The following is a 6,430-nucleotide window of genomic DNA, read 5'->3' as shown; positions in this document are numbered from 1 at the left end:
TCAGGCTCTTCTCCAGCTCTCCCGCCCAGGGCCGGAGGGGAGCAGCTGCGCGGCCGTGGTCCCAGTGCTGCAGGGATCGCTTTCCCAGCACTGAAGAAGAAAATCTTGAACTGTAAAATGAAGAAAGAAATAAAAAGTTAATCCAGAGAATCTGATAGTAGTGAACTATGAAAAGCATCAAGTATTTCTATGAGCGTTAATTTCCCTCGACCATCAAGACCTCAAGGGGGAAAAAAGTTCCTGAACCAGCCTGAACTTGGGCCACAGCATTATTAAGTTCTGACTGTTCTGCCTCTCCTCGGTATTTCAGCGTTCTTCATGGCAGCTGTCACCTGATGGAGTCCTGATTTTTTAATAAAACCAAATTCTAGTTTAGGTAGTTTTTGTAGTGACACCTCACTGGAGAGATCACAAAGGAAAGAAGACACTTGTCAGTACTTTTTTCTTCCTCATAACCCAAATTCTTGCCGTTAAAGGGTCTTTCTTCTTTTTAAATTCGCAATTAAACATGCCCATTGGTTGCCAAAAAAGTGTCCTCAGCAAAGTTCTCTCCCTCTTTTTGGTCTTGTACCATGTACTGCATTAGCAGTAACTATTTTTGGCCATAACATTTTGCAGTCTGATTATCTGTTACTTTGCTCATGTGACAATAATTCGTTTCTATTTTTAATCCCTAGTTCTAGCAAGGTGCAGTACCAACAACTTTGTCCCCCCGTTACTTTCTACTCTTCCCCAGCAGATCCGTTTGGACTGCAGCTGCTGGACCCTGGACCTGGGCCACCCATCCTGCCTTCCAGAGCAGCTTTCCTATCCTGTCTCTCTACTTGGATGTAGCTGGTACAAATAGTCTGCCTCTGAGCTGTTTAAACTTTCTTCTCGCAGGTTTTCTTTTGCAAGCCAGGTTTAATTTGGCATTAATCAAATTCAAATGTGTTTCTTCACTAGTATTTCTCAAACCCTCTTCAGGTTGTTCCTTCCATCTCTATCTGTATGCATTTTGTAGCTCTCTTAATGGCCTACTCTCACTAGCAAGATATAGCTCAGTTAGTTTGTTATTTGATCTAAACTTTAGCCAGTCTGTTTTCTCTCTTGTATATGTAGTCAGCTGTCATTACGCACATCTCATTTTCCATGGTATCTGCAATTGCTTATAGCTATTTCTCTCTTGTCAGTATAAAACCTGCCTACCTCAGCACGGATGCTGATAAGATTTTGATGTATTCCTGGTCTTCCTGTCCAAGTCCCTTAGATAACCTCTGTCCAATTTGCTCCCATTTCAGAGTGACATATTCAGAAGGATCCAACTGGCAGCCCGCTGACAAGTTTACCTGGCCTCCTCACGTCTCCATGACACCAAGATATAAGCATTATTTTGTATGTCTTTTCAGTCAAAAATGACTGAAGTAAATGCATAGGTAAATAACGTGAGAGCTGTGTCACAGCCCTCCAGAGAGCCGTTTTCATGGCGCACAGCTGCGTGTGTGTTGTGTGTAAGAATGTGTGAAGTGGAAAACACACTAGGATAGCGTTGAGGACAGGGCAAGGTAGAGGGAGCCAAACTGGTGCACTCTGTTCTGTGCTGTGGTATAGATCTTTATAGTATCTTTGGTTATGCACATTTGTTTAACCTTAATGCCATTTCTGTATCCTTTGAGACAGTGTCTGCAGCTGTCACAGTGAATTCATTTTGGTATCATTCTGCATATCATTTCAGATTATCTATAAAAAAACAGATGTGAAATGGGCTTCCTGTCCTTCATCATTAAATGGCTTCTCCTTATATGGTGCAGCAGGGCAACCAGTAGAAACGAGGATATTAAAAGAAAAGAATGACAGGTACTCACTTTGGAAAATCTCTTGGCTTAGGTACTCTTGTCTTATGTATTACTTTATCATTGTATTCCAAGTACAACATACACTTCTTCAGCATACTTTCTGTATGTTCCCCCTACACAGACAGTACTTTCAACCATTTTATCGCTGATCTAATCCGGTGGTGAGATATGATTTCACATCATCTACCTAGCATTTAGAATCATAGAATCATAGAATCATTTCTTTTGGCATCTGTAAGAATGGCTTTGTATTCTGTCAGAAAGGTTTTTGCCTCTTCACCACATTTTCACCATCCTTTCTGTCCCTGGGAAACATACCATTAGCTTCAACCCACTCAAACACATTTGCCGTAAAGCTTCCAGCAAGAAACTTCCACACTGTAGGCAAGCAACCTGTATGTCTTAAGCTTACAGTTACCAAATTCTTCCCTTTCCATTTTCTTTTCAGTAAGTACAGTCCTTCCCTCAGCCATGCATCTGGGTACACGCTTTTCCAATGTTTTTGTTGCGGTAGTCTGAATTAAGGATGGTAGTTGCTAACCTCTTCTACCTAATAGCTGTGGATTCCACCTCCTGCTAGTGCTTTTCAGTCATTATTTTCTCAACTTTTTGTATGTGATCTCATCTTCACATTGGTTATTCAGAGCACTTAATTCACACTTCACTGTCTACTTTGCCAGGACATTATTTGTGTGTAATTTTTTTCTGTGAAGAACTTTTCCAGTGTTCTGTATAGTAATTGTTCATAATGTAGTCATTTATGATTCTAATGTCATATTTGTGTATATTGTCTTAAACTGTCTTACACCGTGCTGTCGGTCATTTCCAAGCAACATATATGGCTGGCAACAGTATTATCCCTCAGTTTAATTCATGTTGACTGTATTGCGACAATCTGCTTCAAGTCTTTACCTTTTCAAGGGAGAAACTTTACACAGGAAGGAGAATTTTCTGCCACTTCATTGTTATTAATTTATTTTTCTATTTCCCCTTCTTTACCACATCCATCTATCTTACCTTTTGTCTTAGATGGCAGTTAGATCTTCCGAAGTTTTTTTCTTTTCTTTCCTTCCATACTGTCAAGATTTCACCTGGGTGCAACTTGTCATGTCATTAAGTGCTGTCCCTTCAAGGCAGTTCTTTAGTTTTTCCTCAACTTGCCCAAGGTGCTTCTTAGCCAACAAAACCCATGGCAGAGGCTAGAGACTACACACTCTCACTTATTTTAGCTGCCTACATTGAGTTTTTCTCTTCTTTGCTCCATTTCTTACTTTCGTTATTTCCTTTTTGTTCGTAAGAGACTTAGTGTGCCATCTGAGTCCATAGGTCCTTTTGGGAAACAGCGTTGTCCTTTGGTCTTGCTTGCACTGTAATGCAAGTTACAGTGGTATCAATGCTAGCTGTCTCCTAGGAGATCAAGCAAACTAAAGGCAGGTCAGCCTTACCACCATCCCTGGGAAAGTAATGGAACAAATCCTCCTGGAAGCCATTTCCAGGTACACAAAGAACAAGAAGGTGATTGGGAATAGCCAACATGGATTTACCAAGAGCACAGCACACCTGACCAGTCTAATTGCCTTCTCATGAGAAGTCTGCCTCAATGGACGAAGCAAGAGCAGTGGAAGTTGCATAACTTGGCTTTAGCAAGGGCTTTGCAACAACTTCTCTTAGTCTCCTTGTCTCCTTTTAGTGAGACTGGCGAAATATGGGCTCGATTAATGAATAATAAGGTGGGTGGAAAATTGGCTGGATTGCTAGGCTCAGAGGGTATTGATCAGCAGTACAGAGTCCAGCTGGCAGAGTGACACCCCTCAGGGATTGATACGAGGGATAAGACTGTTTAGTGTCTTTATTAATGACCTGGATGATGAGATGGAGTGCAATCTCAGATACATAGCTAAGAAAAAAACAGATTATTGTATTCCCTGCAGTAACAGAGATAAAGGGAGGAAGATAATAGATCTTTGTGAAAAGAAGAGGCTTCAGTTCAGAAACATATTTTGGAGTTTAGAAAAAAATCTAAGTTGCAGTAAGGAAGGGAGATGCTATTCTGCACTATTGATAGTATAGGTCACTGAAAAAAAAGGAAAGAGCTTATTGCCATTGACAGTGACCAGGTCCACAATGCAAAGCACTGTACAAAAAACTATTCAAGCAAACCTTCTGACTTGAAGAGTTCACTGTCTACAAGACAAAAAGGAGAAAAAAAGTATATTTTCTACACTTCACATGTGGAGAACAGAGATACAGATTTCCTGAGTCCAGCCATGATGGAAACTTCATCCATGACTTATGCATAGTTGTATGCAGCAATTCAAAATACTTTGGTGGAGCATCTGTTGGACTAGTCTGCTTCTAAATCCTGAGATTTAGAATCAGCAAAATTAGGAAGCAAAAGCACTTTATAAAGGCACTTTCTGAGCTGAGATGAATGTAGTCTGACAGTGACTGCAGTAATCTGTTTAACATGTTTCTCTTTCCCCCTTTTTTTCCTTAGATATAAGTCTGTAAGGTGAAACCTCACTTAAAATGGCACAGTGTGCTCCTCTTTCATCAGTGCGACGGTGTGCTCCCTTGCCTAACCTGACCTTTATCTCCTGTAACCCTGCTCAAGCAGTAAGTACCAGGGGCGGTCACTAATGGATGCTGGTAGTAATAGCTGCGTCCATTCGAAGTGGATTCGGGAGCCAGATACATATTTCTCACAATAGCCTAGGGCTATTGTGAGAAATAGACCCACCTAACCACAGTTATCGGTATGCAAAATGACCATGAGTCAATCATCTTACCTCTATAAATAATGAGCAGCCCAAGAGCCCTTTGAGCTCTCCTGCATGGCAGCGGGCTGCATGGCGGGATCTCTCCTTGAGTAGGGATGCCTCTCAATGTTACTCCTTGAGGTTGAGAGATGCCTTGCCGCAACAGATACTCAGTAGGTGACTAATAGCATGCTAAACTTTGAAATCTTAGCTAAGTGATATAAAGGATTAACTGCGCATATATAATCCTTTAGACATAAACCTTTGACCAAGTCTGGGTCTAGGTTTGGATCCAGCCACACCTAGACTCTTCTCTGAGAAAGAGTTTAGAAAGCAAGGGGGTCCTTTCTGAACCTCATGACTCCACAGGAGGGTCTCCCTGACAGTTCTGTCTGACCCTGTCCTCTATGCAGTAAATAATCAAGCGTACCTTGCCATCGAATCTTGTTAAATCACTGTCGAATTTACCATTGAGCTTTGTTAACTCACACTTTAACTCACTCTTTTCTATCAACAGTGTATTGTTGCTTCTCTCTCTTATGAGTGAAGTGCAGTCTCACTCTATCCGTGATAATCAGCCACCTATTTCTTGGGCAGATCAGAAGATGCCACAGTTCAATCTTTTCACCTTCTCCCAGGTGGTTGTTGCTCAGAAGACCCATTCAGCAAATAGTCTGTTTTCTCCCTCAAGGACCCCAAAACTTGACTGTTAATAGGTCTCTTACAGTAGGAGGAGTATCCCCTATACCACATCTCCAGGCTTAGCCTTAGCCCCGTCAACCCCGAGTATTTAGTTTTGAAAAGCAATGTTATGTGGCTACATTATAGCTGCTGTTAGTTGTGAACGAAGCTATTTTATACTCACGGGATTGGAAGGCTGGGGTTTTCTCCAGTAGGCAATTCCAAAGGGTGGTTTTTTCCACTTGGCTTAAGTACTCATTTTATGCTGCCTCTCTTTCTCCATTGCCTTTAGGAGCTGGGTCAACTGGCTTAGACCTGGACACTTAACTAGCAGACCCCTAGCAGTTCCCAGCCTAAATGACTTGGGGGAAAATGAGTTTTTCAACTCGCACCCCTTTTGCTTTTTCTGCGAAGAGACAGGGATCACCCAAACATCTTTGTCATTTCAAATCATTCAGCAGCAGAGACTTTACAAAACGAGCGTGTTGTAAATTTGCTTGGAAACTTAGCAACCATGATATTAACTACTGTTTTCTTTGCTTCCATTTTCTCCAGCAGTTGTGTGGTTGCATGAACATAATTTTTATTACTGGTTTCCTGAGAGCAGTGGAGAAGTGTTTAAGGATTTTCAGACTAGCAATCTTTTCTATTGCTACAGAACACTTATCATATAACAGGAGGAATAACAGTGAACTCACAAAATACTAATATTTGTATTGTCAGTGAATTGTGACCTAAGAATTTACAAATTAACTCCTTGAGATTTTTTAGGTCAATTGCAAATTGCTTGCAGAAATACTTATGGAAGAGCAGGAACAGAAAAATGGGGAATTGCTTAATTAAATTCATACACAGATGACTTTTTCATTTGAAATCTAACAGAAGAGCAGCTGTAGTTGTGCAGACCAAAGGTCCATTCAGCCCAACACCCTGTTTTCAAGATGAGCTGTAGCACAAACTGGTAGAAGGAAGAGCTCAAGCATTTGGCAAGCAGCTCCAGAGAGCACCCACTAACATCTAGCAGCCTGAGATCCCTTCAGTTCTCTGGCTAGAAATGTCTATCATCTCTACGCTAAAGAGCTCTCTTTGCATTCATGAATCTGCCCAATCTTTTAAGAGTCCTAATCTATTTAGATATTTACCTGTATGGAAGCC

The sequence above is a fragment of the Pygoscelis adeliae genome, unplaced genomic scaffold, assembly GCF_000699105.1.
Source record: "Pygoscelis adeliae isolate BGI_AS28 unplaced genomic scaffold, ASM69910v1 Scaffold74, whole genome shotgun sequence".
Taxonomy (NCBI): Eukaryota; Metazoa; Chordata; class Aves; order Sphenisciformes; family Spheniscidae; genus Pygoscelis; species Pygoscelis adeliae.
Note: the sequence above shows the minus strand (reverse complement) of the source record.